The sequence below is a fragment of the Tenrec ecaudatus genome, chromosome 7 (genome assembly GCF_050624435.1).
Source record: "Tenrec ecaudatus isolate mTenEca1 chromosome 7, mTenEca1.hap1, whole genome shotgun sequence".
In the NCBI taxonomy this organism is placed as follows: domain Eukaryota; kingdom Metazoa; phylum Chordata; class Mammalia; order Afrosoricida; family Tenrecidae; genus Tenrec; species Tenrec ecaudatus.
Window position 1 is genome coordinate 113,233,259 of NC_134536.1, and position 18,636 is coordinate 113,251,894.

An 18,636-nucleotide genomic window follows, 5' to 3' on the forward strand; every position below is an offset into this window, starting at 1 on the left:
GAAGCTTCTGTGCCCATCACTAGTCACTGTCCATGTCCTTGCCTCTCCACTGCTCTGCTCCAATGTGAATCTTCAAATTACGTGCACTGTATAAATTATAAAACATTATGCAATGATACTATATATCATGATAGGCATATTGTAACAACATAAAGTTTTCAAATATATATGTTATAAACATGAACATATAAATATACTGATTTGTCTATTCTGAATATTCCATATAAATGGCATAATGCAATAGGTGGGGGGCTTTTTGCTTTTGTTTTTAATAATTTGGGGGGCATATACTTCACATATCATACAATTAATCATTTAATCATTAAAGAAGATTTGCACAATCATCACCACAATCAATTTCGGAACATTTTCATCTCATCCGCATTGCGTTGGTGCCCTGATACCACCCCATCCCCTGCCATGCCCCTAGGCAATTTATCAATCCAATGAATGACTCTGTAAAGCGGTGGTTCTCAAACTTCCTAATGCCACGACCCTCTAATACCGTTCCTCATGTTGTGGTGACCCCCAACCATAAAATTATTTTCATTGCTATTTCATAACTGTACTTTTGCTACGGTTGTGACTGGTAATGTAAATATCTGATATGCAGGATGTATTTTCATTGTTACAAATTGAACATAATTAAACATAATTAAAACATCGTGATTAATTAGAAAACAACATGTAATTATATATTGTGACATATTTATGTGTTTTCTGATGGTCTTAGGTGACCCCTGTGCAAGGCTCGTTTGACCCCTCGAGGGGTCAGGACCCACAGGTTGAGAACCACTGCTTTAAATCTACCTATTCTGGATTTCATATACAGAAAATCACACAAACACTGACAGGTAACAAACAAACAACACAACAACCCTGCACAGACCAACACACAGAGACCCCTCCCAAAATAAAATATTAAAAACTGAAACAACTTTAAAATGGGTCCAAAGGGAGAGCCAATCATTTTCACATTTGAATTTTCCATTCCTCATTGGTGAAACATTTGGGGTTTCCCCCTGACTTTTTAGCTATGATGAACAGTGCTGCTATGAACATCCTGTGTGGACTCCTGTCTTTATCCCTCTTGGAAATGTGTCGGGATGGAAGGGCCGGATCAAATGGTAACAGCGTGGTTAACTGTGGAAGGACTGCCAGACTATATCCAAAGCGGCTGTGCAATTGTCCTCAAAAGCTTTCAGGCATGAAGTCATTCACGGCATAGATATTAGTAATATGACAGTAAATAAAACTGACATCGCTTCTACCATCATGGAAATCATAACCGAAATCACCCACTTTGACTTCAGCGATTATGTGGGGTGGGGGAACATCACGGAATGCCAGGTTACTAGAACAAAGTGTTCTTGTGTTGCGGGAGGACTTGGGTAGAGTCCCGATGCCCATCTACTACCTTAATAGTTAACGTTTAAATATATGTACATAGACCTATAGCCCTATCATTATACATTAGTATATTTACATATGTGCATGTTTATATTAATACCTCTATAAATGTCTTTTGCCTCTATTCATTTTTACTTTCCTCTTGTTTCACTATCATATTCAACCTTTATTTGGCTAATACTTTTCCTCGGCTACATTGCACTTGATCAAACCCCACCAGGCATTCTATGCCCTCCTCACCATGGATTTCAGATTTTTTTCCCCCTTGTCCCTGGGTTTATTGGCTCCACCACTCCCTTTCTCCAACCTCCTCCTCTCCCACAGCCCCCTGGAGCCGTTCACCTCTGATATTTTCTCCTCGGGCTTGGTTATCTTGCCTATCTTATGTGAATAGACATGAGAAAAAGAAAAAAAAAGTCTATAAATAGTTCCAGGTCTGTCTGCTAACCTTTATGAATGTTTTCCAATCGGACCTGGTGATGTGCCAGCCCTTCTGACCGATTCCAAAGTCTATTTTCGGCATTCCTTGGGGACTCCTTGCTTTGCTCCCCTTTCTGCTCGATTGTGCTCCCTTCATGTTTTCCTCCCGTGTAGGGGTCAGACCAGGCACAGTTCCCACACTGTGTCTCCAGTGCTGGCCCCTGGAGCACTGAGTCAGTGAGAGGGCATCGTGTCTTGTGGTGGGGCAGCCCCAGGGTCCTCTCTGTGCATTCGCTGCTCCAAGCAGGAGCGTCATCCTTAAGGACTGGTGGGGCAGGATACAGTTCTCTCTCTCTTTCTCTCTCCACCCCCCCACCCCCCCCTCTCCCTCCCTCTTAGTTTACACTGTGTGGTCTGGGAAGACCACCACTCCCGGCTGGCTGTGTCTCCAGTGGTGTTCTCGGCGGTGTCTTCTTCTGGGCAGGGGAGCCACATGGCTGGGCCTGGGGCCGCCCCGCAGACCTTTCTGGTAGTTCGCGGCTTCATGTGGTGTGTTGCCCTGGAGGCTTGGCACCCCACGCGGAGGTCTTGTCCCTTTCTGGCTTTCCTGGGGAGACATGAACTTTGTTCTAGTTTTGAATAGCTTCTGATTTATTTTTGATTGAGGTCTTTATCTGTTGTACTTGATTATTATTGTCATTTTTGTATGCTTGTTTGTCCTTCACTGTTTCTCCGTATCTGAAATGCAGGCCGGGTAAATCTCTAGAGACAGACACTGGATTCATGGTTCCTGGGGGTGTGGCAGGGAGGGTGGAGGGGAAACGGCGAGCTAACGATGATGAGGACAAGAATGAAGAAAATGCTCTAAATCTGATCGTGGTGATGATTGTGCAGCTCTTCTCGATGTTGCTGTGCTACTGAACTGTGTGAGATACGAGTTATATGCCAATAAAACTGTTGAAAGCATGGACGTGATAGTGGCCTGGACTGCTGTGCTGGTAGAGCACCTGAAGGGGAGGGGACAGATGCAAAAAACAGTGGAAACAATTGGGCCTGGTGATTGATTGGATGTGGAGGGTAAGAAATAAGAAGGGATCAGAGGTCTTCTCTGGAGTTTTTATTCAACTGAGTGGACAGGAATGCTATTTCCTAAGACAGAGCCACAGAAAATATGCCAAATCAGCACACAAGTTAGCAAACCAAGAAGTAGCATTTCCTGTGGACTCATTATATACAAAGCAATAAACTAGAGTGGAGCATATAAAACTAAAATAAAGATGCTTTCGGCAGAAGAGCCCCTTTCCCTATCTCTAGCTCCTGCAACTATGTCACTTAGTGTAATATTCAGAAAGGAGATAACATAGCAGACCTAAACAACTATCCTTGGGGGGAAATGCTTGCAAAATTGGTTTTAGGCTAATGTCTGGGAATTTAAGTTTCCGAAGGGTTCCCGCCATTAACTGATGACTTGGCTCACTCGCCTACAAGGTTTGCTTTCCTTCTGGTAACCTGGAATTTGGGTAAGAGGTAGACAGGCTGCCTATGAGACAAGCACCCAGTACAAACCCGCATGCCGTGTCTCTAATGAGATTCCTAGGTGGGAAATATTTCACGTGTTGTCAAAGTTGCTCAGGAATTAATTGCAACCTGTGTCCCTGGAGTCAGTAGCGCTGTGACGAGTACAGTAACTCACACGGGGTCACTCGTCCCCTGACCCACTGCCTAGCCATGTCTGGGGAGCCCTGGTGGGATAGTGGTTAGTATTGGACTGCTAACTGCAAGGTTGGTCATTCAAAACCACCAGCCACTGTGAGAGAGAGATGGGGCTTTCTACTCGTAAAGAGTTACGGTCTAGAGGATGCACACTGGTACAGATAGGAACCAGAAACACAGGGAATCCAGGACAGATGATCCCTTCAGGAGCAGTGGTGAGAGTGGAGATACCAGGAGGGTGGAAGGAAGGTGAGGTGGAAAGGGGGAACTGATTAAAGGAATCTACATATAACCTCCTCCCTGGGGGACAGACAGAAAAGTGGGTGGAGGGAGATGTCGGACAGGGAAAGATATGACAAAATAATAATTTATAAATTATCTAGCATACATGAGGGAGTGGGGAGCAGAGAGGGAGGGGAAAAATGAGGAGCTGATACCAAGGGCTCAAGTAGAAAACAAATGTTTTGAGAATGATGAGGGCAACAAATGTACAAACGTGCTTGGCATACAATGGATGGATGTGTGGATTGTGATAAGATTTGTATGATCCCCCAATGAAAGGATTGTTTAAAAAAAGAGTTACGGTCTTGGAAAATCACAGAGGTTGTTCGTCCCTGTCCAACAGGGTTGCTCGGTGGCAGCATCCACTCAATGGCCATGTCTTAGTGAGTATATCCTATAACACTGAATAGTAGTTACTTAAAAAACTATTAAAATTAGAATTACAACTTTTCATTACTTTATAATATGCACAGCTAAATGTACTTACATAGTTTCATGTGGTTAAAGCGACAATTCTGTAAGAAAACAATAGAACTTGAAGACAAATTTCAATATGGTTTAAATTAATCTTCGATATACTTTAAGAAAGACATCAAAATATGTTCATGTTAACATGAATGTTTTACCATTACATGAGAAACATTATGCATTACTTTTGCTTAACCAACAATGACCCACAAGACACCTCAAAATTTTATGGAAAATTCCACTTATTTTTTACTACATTTTTCAATAAAATTTTTTAATCCACATTATGGTACCACAGAGCACACAGAAACAAATAGACAAGCTTTCAACACTCAGAGAACATCTCAACTAAATCAGAACTTTCCTTTTCTGGCCTTAAAATTGCCAAACTTATGAATCACTTCATTAAAATTAATACCTTTTGCTAACTCTTATTTGAAAATATCACAAGATCTGAAATCCTTGACTTTCTCTTGGATGATTGCAAATAATTCTTCATAAGTTTTTTTTTAAAACACTCTCTATGAAGTCCCAGACACACCGATCATCAGAAAAAGTTTTAGACTTCATGAGTTAGGAGAGTTTCTATAAAGTCCCACATGGCTATGAAGGTCAAAATGTGACTTCTTTTGTTACCGTGTCTACTGTTTTCAGATGCCTTCCCGGTCATGGTTTTTCTATTCAATGCTCACTCTCAGATACTTGGTGAATTGGGGAGTGGATACCTTTGATTTTTCTTCAATGACAGATATGAGACCTGTTGTTTGAATGGTAGCAAACATGCTGCCAATTCCTTCATGGTTCTTGATCTGACCTGGACTGTGATCAGTACACCTAATGTTCTTCTTACAGAGTGAGCCCAGTATCTTTGACACCCTCCCCCTTCCCTGCCATCTTTTGGAATCTGCTCTTCTTGCTACCGCAATTTCACATGTGTCTCCTCTTAAATACAGTTGCTCAGTTGCACACCCCACTAGCTGACTGTGCTCCTCATGCAGAAAACAAATCTTAGTGCCTCCAGTTTGACTTTTTTTTTTGCACCACTTCATTGCGAGTTAAGGCCTTGGACAGCAGGTATTATTGTGTGAGATTAACTTCCTAATGTACATCACACCGGAAATACAGGTAGCACACACACACACACACACACACACAAATAAAATTATGGACAGCTTACAAGACACTAGTGCTGGCTCTTCTTGTGTCCGGATTTCCAGGTCTCACAAAGAGTTTCAAATTCTGCCATAGACTTGCCGGCCTTTTCTTCAGCCGGCTGACCTGCGACATGAGCGACCACTTGTTGATGGTTTCCGTGCAGCACAGCTGATAGCGTCACAGACGCTCCAGTTCGGTTCATTAATATTCCCCATCAGGAGCTGGAAGCAGCTGAGAAAGAAGCATTCTCTATGCATTCTGAAATGTGCAACATGATGTCTTTTCAGCAAAAGGGCAGGCACTCTCCCACAAGTTCAGCGGATGGTCCTCTCATCCATCACTCATTCCCTTTGTTCTTTCCCTTCGGAATTCCTGTGCCCTTACGTGGGTTTCGTGGCTGTAGTGACAGCATTGTCGTAACCTTGATTGTGGCACATGGTGGCGTCCAGTGCATCAACATTCATTTTTTAAAGAATTTCAGTTCTGAGGCCATCGGCTTTTCCTCCCTTTCAAGGGAAAACTCCTAAAAGGTCATGCTTCATTTTAACTTCCCTCGCATCGATTTTTACCATGGTAACACTTCATCGTTTTACCTATCAGGCATTTCGGTGACCAGGTAGTGGTTATAAGTTGTACAACTAACTGCAAGGTCAGCATTTCAACACCTGTCATTTTGAAGGAGAAAGATGAGGCTTTCTGCTCCCCTAACGATACACTGACCTGGAACCTCACAGAGGCCATTCGACCATATTCCTTAGGATTCGCAATGAGTTGGAATGAACTCACTAGCTTTGAGCTGAGTGAGTGACACTGCAGGCATCTGATCACCCACACACCCACCCACTATTCCAACTGATAGCGACCGTGTAATGGGGGGGGGGGGTTGAGGTTTTGTAAAACTCGAGGGACCGCTTAACCCCTCATCTTTCTCATTTCTCGGATTTGGTTTGTCAGGAGTGCTGTCAAACGGGATCCCAAATTTCGTCGCAGACTTTATGTCCATGACAAGCTTTTCCTTCGTATGAGTTGCCAGGATATTTGTAAACTATTCCAAGATTTGGGTACAAGATAAAACACTGGTCCTATAAGTTCAAACGTGCTCCATTTAAATTCCATTAGGTGTCTCTCAGCACTGGGTCATATTTTCAGAGCAAGTCAACCATCTCAAGAAAGTTCCCTTTAGTCAATGAAGAGTCAACTGCTTAGTAGCCCCAGAATGCCAGGCTCTGCTTGGTGTTGTTCGTTGCCATTGAGTTGTTTCTATCTTATAGCAGCCCTCTGTACAGCAGAACAAAATATTGCCTAGCAGTTAACACCACTTGACAATTAACACCGTGGCATCAAGCAATGTGTGCAAGATGGCTCTTCACGTGTTCTTCCATACTTGCATCAAAGCCATCGTTTCGGCATCAGTGGGTCTGTGCAGCGGAGACTAGCTGTCAGTGTTTTCCACTTTCCCCCATAACCTCGGGACCCTTCAGACGGCTCATAGCTATGTACTTTGGGGCTCAGTTGAGACCACCTTGAAAACCTGTCACAAATGTGGATGTCGTATTTATAGGAATAACAGCAAATACTTAGCGGCCCCTGAAATAGTATCAATTCTTGCTAATGAATGCATAAAGTACCCAGACCTACAGAATTTTCCGCCACTTAGCAACATCTCGTAACACCATTCTTTTAGAAGCCGGCATAAATCTCCTTTCCTTTGGTGTCTTACGTTGACGCAACATTGAAAGGCTCACCTTAGTTCTGAAAAGAAAAACTTCCCTTTTTGATGATTTCAATCCCAAACTGAGCTGAGACGGGTGTCTTGGCTCTTCTGCAGAGTGCACTTGCTGGGCCATGCTTCAATCTTCCGGAAGAGCTGAGGATAGTTTATCAATAAACACTGCTTAGAAGGCTTCAGTTGCTAAAGCGGATCCTCCTCATGCTAGCGTGCGTGCTGCAGAAGAGCAAAGCAAGGCCAAGGCCAACTGAAGCAGGAAGAGCAGCTGAAAGTCACTCTAGCCATGAGACTGGGAGGTGAGAGGAAGGGCGTTAAGGTAACAGTATTTGCCGGTTTCGTGTGGTGTTTCTTTCTGGGAGGTGGCAGTTTCAGACCATTTTTGTTGACACCCACTTGTCCTCTTTGATTTATGCACTCCATGTGTATGACAGAATATCCCTGCACAATAATTGTAAAAAATATAAATGCTCAATATTGGAAAAAAACAATAAGAATAATTTAAATCTAAATCCGTTGGGTATGTTAGTTATAGCAAATGTACATTTTAATGTGTTACTAATTTTTAATCCATAATTCAAACTTTAATCTTAACATTTTCATTACAATCAGATATGTATTGAAAGACACTGATGTTTTCACAACGCAGAGCACAAACCACTATACGATCACAGCCGACACTCACTCATCTTTTCAAAGAAAAGTTATTTAAAGACTAAAATTTTTTTTATTTTAATTTTAGATTCAAACTATATTTATGTTTTAAATAAATACACATAGTTCTATGTGTATCAAGAAACACAGCACTCCCCCACTTCATTCTCTAATTACTAATTATACAACCAATAATTGTATATGTACTTGTAATCAGTTTTAATGATAGGCTAAAATGTGATGAACATAGTGATTTAACTTAGTCAGCAACCATACAGCATTAGTAACAAAATAAAGAGCAGTGTGCGCTTATCACATGTGCAGAGCAAACCACATAATCCAAAGCATCATTCTAACTGTGTCATATGGCAGTTTCAACTGGAGCACACTATAAGGTTCATAACGTAAGTTAGTATGCAGTGTTAACCTTGTAGGTGTATATATATGTGTAATCTGGACCTAGGAAAAGTGTTTCTGATGTTATAACTAATTACAAACGAATTAATTTCTAACAATATAACTAACTACAAGATTTTTAAATTATAAACAAATATTAAATTTCTGATGAAACACTGCACAATAATTTCATAGGCAGTCCTTTGAGTCTCACCCCCACCCAACAATGTCACCCAGGGCAGTCCACCTGCACACCCCTATTCATGCCACTGTGTGTGTAACTCCCCTGGGAGGAATCCCTCCCAGATTCGCCCAACGCCCCTTTTGCTGTTCTTGATTTTGTTTTATGTCCATTTGCCACAATAAACCATAGCTGTGATTACCACTATATGCTGAGTTTTGGGTGTGTGGCTAATGAACTGGCAAACCTAGGGGCATCTTGGGGGATCTCCAGCACTCATTGTAAAAGGGATTTTTGCAGATATGATTAAGAATATTGAGATTATATTATAAAGTGGTCCAATCCTTTCGAAGCAGCTCCAGTGTCATAGAAGCAGAAAACAGAATGATGCCTTTGTTGGCTTTGAAACTGAGGGATGGGCCATGAGTAAAGGAAGACAGGCACGTCTAAAACGTGGAGCAGCTGCAAAAACGGGTTTTCCCCTGAAGCTTCCAGAAGAAACGTAATCCTGCAGACACCTCGATCTTAGCCCAGTGAAACTCATTCTGACTTATGACCTCCATAACAAAACAGCTGAAAAAGCTGAGTTATTTTAAGCCACTGAATTTTTAATAATTTGTTAGAGCAGCAATGGAATTTGGAGAAGGAGACAGAGACATAAACACATAATAGTCTTCAAGGACTTCGTTTGCAAGTGCTTGCTGTGTGTACTATCTAGTTTACTATTCTCACCTTTTCAAGGTTCTGACACCGTGACAATTGTTAATAGTAAGAAAATAAAACCTCAAGGGGCAGCTTATCGTATATTGAGAAAAATAGAATTAAATTGGGTTCTTGGATACTTTCCAACCCTCATTGCATGCACTATGTCATACATAAGGTTAAATGACTAACTTGTTTACTAAATCATGAGCCAAAAAAGATACTGCTTCCATGCCTGCTTTAAGTGTTTGGGGGGATTGAAGAGAAAAGAAAAAAAAAAACTAAGCTGGCAGTTTATCAGGTGGGTTTTCCTACTACAAACCTGAAGGTGATATGATGTTAATTATCATGAGACAGAGTTAATTGATGGACTGGTCAGTGATACATAGAAAACCAGGTTCCACTACCAGGAAAACAGGTGTCTGCTTGATGGAAAGCAAAGTTAGACAATACAACCGCCTTTAATTTCACAGTCGGTGATTCTTCATAAAACTTTTAAAGATCAATTATGTCCTATCAGTGTTAGATCCAAGCCAGACTAAGTGATTTATGCACAAATACTCTCGCACATGGAGCAATTGTTGATTGAGTCACTTATCTTTATTAAATATGATCTCAAGAGATTATATTGGGAAGCAATTTACACTTATGACTTTCTCTGCACTTTTTAATTCACCTCCACTTTCAGTTTTAAAAATATACCCTCTAAATAACAAAAGGACAAGAGATATGGCTTTTATTTTAGAACTAAATTAAACATAGTGGTTTAACTATAGTGATTCAGATATGCTCATAAAATTTAGGTGAAATTATATTTAACTCCATTTCTCTAAATCAGAGTTTTCAAAGATGCTGTGCAGCATAGAAAATTCTAGTCCCCATGAGTTGACTTCCTCTATTCATGATAAAAACACTGGTACAGTATCTACTACTCTGATGAAGACATAATACTAGGCACACAGGTGAGTATTGAACAGCTTCTTATCTCAAGGAGCCTGTAGCTGAATAACAGCCTGTCACATGATTCCGACTCTTAGTGATCCCCTCTGGAAGAGTGAAACTTCTGTATATGGTTTCTAAGACTGCAATCTTTATGGAAGCAGATTATCACATCTTTCCTCTTCTTCAGTTAGCAGGCACCAAACTCAAAGCCACGCTCACCACCATGGAATCAATTCCAACTCATGGTAACCCAACAGGGCAGTGTAGAGCCGCTGCTTAGCATTTCTGTGACTGTAAGTCTTCATGGGAGCAGACAGCCTCTTCCTTCTCCCACAGAGCATCTGGTGGGATTGAACTGACCTTGCGGCTAGTAGCTCAATGACTAGCCAACTACACAACCAGGCCTATTAGCAGCCACTAGGATCCCTATAGCAGTAGAGTGTATATTGCAGAAGTACCTGCCTCCGCCTGAGGGGTCCAGGGTAGCATCCTGAAGCCAGGGCACATGAAAGGAGTCTTAATTGAGCAGAAGTCACACAGGCTCCATCCCATGGGACTCAATCCATAAAGTCAACAAGGAAACAAAACCGCCTCACGCGTGCACAGAAACAGGCAGCTGCATGTTGCTACAGAATTGGTCATTTCTCTGATATCCACGGATAAGTCCAACTTCTCTTACAAATTATGTAACAAGAAATGGGTAGCCATTGAAGTGTCATCTTACAGCATCCATACTCTTGACTGGAACAAAGATATGTGCAACTCATTTTGTTTTTTTATTACCATTTTTGAAAGATCCCTCTGCACCATCCAATTTACCAAACATAGTAAAGTTTGGGAGTCCATTTCACATTTTCCCCAATTTTTGCTGCAGTTTTTGGTGTTGTATCCTGACTGATTTGAAATCTGGATATTTAGTCAAAGCAAATCCTAAATCCTATACTTTTGAACAATCTAAGATTAAACTGCAAAAGAAAAACCTCCTGTAAATAGTATTAAATCCAAGAAGACTCTGGGGGGTGGGGGATACCCACATCCAGCCTACCACACTAGTAGCATTACTAAACCTTTGCTGTCCTCAGCTCTCATGTCCTCCTGAGCTGTAAATGAGTTGAAGTGTATCTGTAAAGTACCCCCTGTGGAGACAATCAGATTAATAGCCACACACTCCTGGAGCACACTGCAACAATAATCAACTCATGTGTGCATCACCCTAGAGTACCTAGAACTCTCAGGAAAATCAAAGCTTCACATCAGAACGGAACCCAATAATCCTAATACGTAAAATGATGATAACAGGGTATATAGCTAGCTTGTTAATAAACCTGCACACATAATAAAATAGAACTAGCCTTATGCCTTCCCATCGTTTGTTTTTTCCTATGATCGGTGAAGGAAGAAAAGGAAATCCTGTCACTGTGCTGCATTTCATTCATTACAAGGTAAAGGATAATATTAAGATCAGTCTAGATACAGAAGCTAAGGCAATTACACTTTGCAAATCACAGCATGGTTTCAGTTCACTCCACCCATCTGCTGAAAATATGCGAGGCCAACTAGACTATCTTAATTACTCAAGTGCAATTCCTCAATCGGAAAATATTTTAAGAAATTAAAGCATGAAAAAATGAATTTATTTTGTCTTAAGATGTAAGGTTCAGTTAAATATAAGCCCAGGATGTCTGACTTTTCATAATTTCATTTAGATCAGTTAAAAATGGCCTCTGTTAGCATCAAAGTACACATGGAAGAAGCATACCAGCCTGTGTGACCACAAGCTGTAGAAGGGACCAGGTATCAGACATCAAAGAACAAAAACCATATCAATGGGTACCCACCTTCCTGATATGACCACTGAAGACAAAAGTGTGCATAAGCAAATGTGGTGAAGAAAACTGATGGTGCCCGGCTATCAAAAGATATACATTTGCGGTCTTAAAGACTTGAAGATAAATGAGCGGCCATCTAGCTCAGAAGCAACAAAGCCCACATGGAAGAAACACACTAGCCTGGGTGACCACTAGGTGTTGAAGGAATCAGGTATCAGGCATCAAGGAACAAAAAAATCACATCATTGTAAATGATGGGGAGTGCAGAGTGGAGACTCAAAGCCCATCTGTAGGCAACTGGACACCCCCTTACTGAAGGGTTGTGGGGAGGAGATAAGCCAGTCAGGGTGCAGGGTAGCAACGATGAAACATATAACTTCCTCTAGTTCTTAAATGCTTCCTCTCCCCACTATTATGATCCCAATTCTACCTTACAAACCTGGCTAGACCAGAGGATGTACAGTGGTACAGATAGGAACTGGAAGCACAGGGGATCCAGGACAGATGATCCCCTCAGGACCAGTGGTGAGAGTGGAGCTACCTGGAGCGTGGAGGGAAGGTGGGGTAGAAAGGGGGAACCAATTCCAAGAATCTACATATAACCTCTTCCATGGGGGATGAGCAACAGAAAAGTGGGTGAAGGGAGACGCCGGACAGTGTAAGGTATGACAAAATAATAATAATTTATGAATTATGAAGGGTTCATGAGGGAGGGGGTAAAGGGGAGGGAGGGGAAAATGAGGAGCTGATATTAAGGGCTCAAGTAGAGAGCAATTGTTTTGAAAATGATGATGGCAACAAATGTACAAATGTGCTTGACACATGGATGGATGGATTGTGATAATTGTACAAGCCCCCAATAAAATGATTTTTTTAAATTGCCTCTGTTATGCCATTCAGTCTTTTGTGAAGGTTGAAATAAGTGGCTAAAGATCACCTAGAGTCTGAAATATAAAACCATGGCAATTTTATTTTAATTATTCAACAGCTCCCTCTCTAACAATAAAAAAAGAAAAGAAAAATAAATCATCATTTAGTCTGTGCCAGGATCTAAATAAATCCCCGGGGATGTAATATACAATAGGAAAAGTATTATAAGTTAAACATGAACAAAGAAACTTCTGCCTGGAAAATGTACAGCTACTTCACAGAATAAAAGTTTAAATCTTGAAGGTTGAAATTCACCAAGCAAAGATGGTGAGAAAGGAAGGGTGTCCCATCCAGTGGTCCACACAGATACTGCCCCTAAACCCAATTACAAGAACGCACGGTGCAGATGAGAGCCGGTGAGGACCTGGGCTAAGGTGGCAGAAATGGACAGAGAGAAATGAATGTGAGCCACGTATCAGAAGAAGAATAAACAGGATTGGCACCTGGGTAAAGAGAAAACAATATAATTGTTAGTATGGAAGCTTGGGATAATGGTAATTAATAGAGAAAGCGACAGAAGAGTAAGCTTATAGGGAAAGATAATGTGTTCAGTATTTTTTTGGTGTTGTTGTATTGGGTCTGTAGTGCCTATTGGACTTCCAAATGAAGATGCTCAGTCAGGGCTACAGCGGTTCTCCGTTAAAAAATTCTACCAGAGTGCCACGTCTGCTCCCACTGCCTCGTCCATAAGAACCCTGTGAATGGAGAAGGTCCTCAAACTTTCTTCTCTGGGGATATGGGTTGAGTTCTTCTCTTCTATCTACAAAGAATTAGCACTCCAAGAATCATGGAACTAAAAAGTTTGAAAATCCTTAAAAATCACCTAATCCCAAAAAGGTCTCACACGTCACTGCTTATCAGAATCACCAGGAAAATTAATGGAATATGCGACAGGGCTGTCCAGGTTTTTTTCCTCTCCAAGTTACATAAGATAACGAACATCCCCAAGGAGACTGCTCACTTCCTCGGGAGTGATTGGATCAGTATCGTCAGGCACACCCGCAGCCCGATGAAGCAAAGGGTTAACTCACCAAATTCCGTTTGCTCAGTCCTGGGACATGACTTTTGAGTGCTTAGATATATCCTTCCTGATAAGATTGTTTTTTGTATTCATGAGGCCCTGAGCCACACTATATAAGCTTGATTTCTGAGAGAATGAAGACCAGGTACTAAGATCAGTCATGTGAAGGCTAAGTGGCTGATCCCCAATAAAAATCCTGGCCGTCATGGCGTGGGTAAACGTCCCTGCTTGGCAATATGTGACTTCAGTTGTCACACATCATTCTGTGAGAATTAAGCCTATGCTTTTCACCTTGAAGGCACACCTGGATTTTGAAGGGCTTCTGATGGAATCACCAGTCCTCTAATGCTTAAAATAATCTCAAAAACATCTATCATTGTGTTTATAAAGTTTTAGGAATAGGAAACTCACAATCTCTGAGACAGCTCTGTGCAATATTTAAGTAGCTCTTGTCACGTGAAAGAAATGTTTATGTGTACATAAATATAACTTCTAGTTTTTGTTCTTTGTACATGCAAAGAGCACGTCTCAACTGCCCAGACATGGCAATCTTCAAACACTGCAGTTTCCTGTTTCTCCTGAATCCTGTCCTACCCTCCAGAGTCTGTTTGTTTCCATCAGGGTGGTGGCAAAGGAAAGATTTCCAGTCATCATCAGTAGCAAGAGGTCACTGTGTTTAAGTGACCTGTCTTTAGTCTAACATTATATGTTTACAGTTATAATACAATAGGAAATATAAAAAGTGAATCTATCAAGTACTTTTATGCACAGATAAAAAGATGTAATTTTAGGGGGGAAAGCTATGTATTATATATGGCTGTATGCCACATAAAAACCTATATATTTTATGCATAGATATAAATGATATATTTCATCTTCCCATACAGAAATACATCTATATGCACACAGAAATGAAAGTACTTAAAAAGGATCATGAAAAAAAATTTCCTTTCCTTTTAATTCTGTATGTTCACTGTCTTTTTGAAGCCCCTTTGTTTATGCACAAAGGTATATAACAAGGTATTACGACCAGGGCTCCAGTTCGTACATTCATGGGTTTATCTCAAACATGTCTCTGTTAAAAGTGGTGTTCACCGACAAATTTTCTTTGTCTCATTATGGTGCCTTCAAGAAAAGATGTAATTGGAACTGGCTTCCAAGTGAAATTCATGGCAGTGAGGGAGGCGTAGGAAGCTATGGTAGCTGATTTGAGGGATTCCAAAGCGATAATCTTGAAAGATTTCTCTCTCTCTCTCTCTCTCTCTCTCTCTCTCTCAGAACGCAGAATGATCACATGGGTTTATTGTGAAAAGGTTTTTGTTGTTGTTGTGGTTTTTAATTGATGAGAAATAGGCGAGAAGAGTTACACCAAGGAATTTTTTTTTTAATTATAGCAATGCAGTGGGTCATTTTTCGAGGGTAGTAAGCGCTGACCAAGAAGAGTTTTGCTAAAAAAAACAAAACCTTTAAGCAACCCACCATACAGTAATGGCTTTTCCCCTTCAGACATCGTTTCATTTTCAAAAGTAAAAGAACCTTTACATAATTTGAATTCCTCATGGTTGTCAAAACTGCTGTTTTGACATGCCATATATTAAAAAGTGCAGAATAATTTGTACACCTTCAGAAGTATATTGCCAGCTGGAAGATTTGTAGAGAAACAATAGCTTTGACATTTTGATATTTTATATTTAATGAATCCATAATTTTTCAGTTTTTTATGTCGTCCTATTGCCTTCATGGCTGTGTACTTTCTGCTGAGGTATCAGAATTCAGTCTTCGTTCGCTTTTGTACGTAACTTTTAATTTTCATTTTTCCCAAGCTGCTCTTGCGATTCTTTCCTTGTATTCAAGTTTGCTAAGTTTGATTACAATATGTCATGGTGATTTTCTTTGGGGCCTATATTGTTTGGAATTTGTCCGACTTATTAAATGTGTATCTTCTCATTTTTCATGATGTTAGGTTAGTTTTCTTCCAGTAACTTTTTGACAATTTTCTCTGTGCTTTTTATTATCTCTTCCTGTTTTGGAATTCTTATCACATGTAAGTTATTACTTCTAATAGTATCCCACAAAATTGCTAATTCTTCTTCATATCTCTATATGGATGTGTGTATATGTGAGTAGTCTTTATTGTTCTTCTGGCACATTTGAATTGAGAGATTTGTCAAGCTCACAAGTTCAGTCCTCCTTTGATTAAATTCTACTCCTTTGTTCTTTCATTATCTACTTCTTACATCTTAGTTTTCATTGTATTTCTGCCACTTAGTTCCTAATTTTTCATTTATTTTGTCATTTTGTTCTTCTAGCGTTTTTCTGAATTCTCCTACAGTTTTTGTTGTTGTTTATCCTATGTGTTTTCCTGTGCTTTGCCAGTCTTCATCTCAATCCATTCAAGGAGTCTGTCATTCTTCAGAGTTCCTTATCAAGTGATTCTAATACTGTTTATTCCCAAGAAAAGTCTCTGGCTTTATATCTTTATCATGTGTTTGAGCTGCTCTGTCAGGTTTCTTAGTGTGAACTGAATTTAACTGCTCCCTGAGACAATGGGGTGACGCATCTGCGTTTGACTAATAGTTGTGCACTGGTGAGACCTTGACCTTTGCCACCTGTTGTGTCTAATTCTCTGCTGTTTGTGTAGCATGGTGGAAGTCAGCTTGGCTGTTATTTTTGTACCCTATCTCCTATCTACCCATCGTATATGTTCACTGTTACCCACGGAAGAAAGCGAAGCTGAATAATGGTGTTCTTTGTGGTGGCTGCATTGCTTTTGATAGGTTGTTTAGTGAACCCATATCAACTTTAAGAGGTTCGGGAGGGTTTTTATAACCCCAGTGACTGATACTGGTTGGGTAGATTTGTCCGCGGATACACTGTCAAGGAGGAGGAAGGACTTTTTGAATTAATGAATCTGAGTAAAAGTCCTAAGCCAAGATTGTACAGTACCTTCTAAACTCCCCAGCTATATCTCTGCGTCTCCACATGTATACTGAACTGATATGGGCCTCCCCGGGCATGTGAGCGATATAAAACTAGAGCTGGAAGACCAAATATAAGATATTCATTGTATTCCAACAAGCTCGTCTAGGGTTGGGGCTGCTCAACTGGCCGAAGCTGTCAGTGGAAAATAAAATTTTTATATGTGCAACCACAAATGAGTCATGTTCTGTAATAGAGTGTTCTTAGGCAATAAAGCCAGTATGCTCCCTAAATATCTAACTCCTGTGATCTGCTCACTCAAACGTGAGGGAGTGAGAAAAGGATATTTACTAACCTCCTAAAATTTCTCCTCCTTTTCAATCCAGACTTTACTCTGAGACACAAGTGTCTATGTTTACAAAATTATGAATACAACAGCAATGTAAACTAAGCCTCCAAGTTAAAACTCTAATCCTGTCTTCTCCTTGATATGCTGCTGACTCCTGTGGACTAAAGTACTGCCTCCTCCCCTCGAGTCATTTGCCTCTGTAACTCTTTGGGGCCCGTGACTCTTTCTCCTATACCTTTAGTCTGCGAGTCTATTTTCATGTCATGTGCATAAAGGTATTTCCTCTAGGAGACTGTAAATCCTCTCGGGGAAAAGGTCTAGGTTTCACACTTCTTTTTGTCACTTCACTGTTTTCTTAGTGCCACACTCAGAGGAGGCGATCAATAATTGTGGATGGCCAAGGACTCCGTCCTAGGAGCTTGGACGGCCCAGTTGAAATGGTTTGTGAATCACATTAAGCTCACAGTCTGCAAATCACAATCCTTCCTCTTTCCTAATTCTATCCATGGCAGGACGTGGAGCTTATTGCCAGGACTCCCCGCCTCTCCACAGGGCTGCGGAGCTACTTTCAGCTATGTGCCAGCGTGTCCTGGAAGCTCCCTTCTGTCCATTTCACATACCATTACACCCCTTCAATTCACCACACACCAAGTACCCTGGCAGCCTGCTATCATCCATTCCCATTGCATTACTGGCTAAGCATCGTGGAATTGTTATAAACTTGGCACGAATGCTTGTGAATGTTTCTGTTCTCCAAGCCTCTTTAAAAAGAAGATCATTTGATGTGAAACAAAGCAAACAGGTATGGCAATGAACTATCTGCTAAAGCAAAATGAATGTTGACTGCTACGGGGTCCAAATGTCACACCCAGGCCATAAATAGAGCAATTTTTGTTTTGTTGACCTTTATATTCTATAAAGGCTACTCTCTCTTCTCTACCATAAAATCTCTGTTCAAAAATTGCCTCTTGAAGCCAACTATAAAAGTCAAATGTTTCTGTGCAGTGTGGAGCCTAGCAAGGAAGTGTTAAATAACCCCAGCTTTGTAATTTCTCCTAATATCCTTTTGGCTTCCTTCAGCCAGGGCGGTTGGGTTTCGGACCTTCTGGCGGAACTGCAAAGGCATCAGAGTACAGTGTTTAATGTAAGCCATCCAATAAAGCTGACAGGCAGAGGTTTTAATGGAGATTTGGGGTCAAATTAGCTGACTGGAGCCAGAAACATCAGGATCTGGGTGTAGAATAAATTCTCAAGCCCAGAATCTAGAGTGAGGATGACGCAGAGTTCAGGCTCACAGGACAACAACTCATGAATCATCCAGAAGTCAAGATCCAGAGACCGGTGTCAGCAGAAACAAGGGAAGCCCTCATCCTGGAGCTCAGAACCTGAGACGCCCAGAGAGTCCAGCTCTTACCCTGACAGCTGTGGCTAGTTAAAGCCAGCCAGCCCGAACGACTAGCACCCACGATGACGCGCAGAGCTTCTCAAACATCACCTGGGGTCTGGGTGAGATCCAGACAGCGATACAGTAGGCCAGGG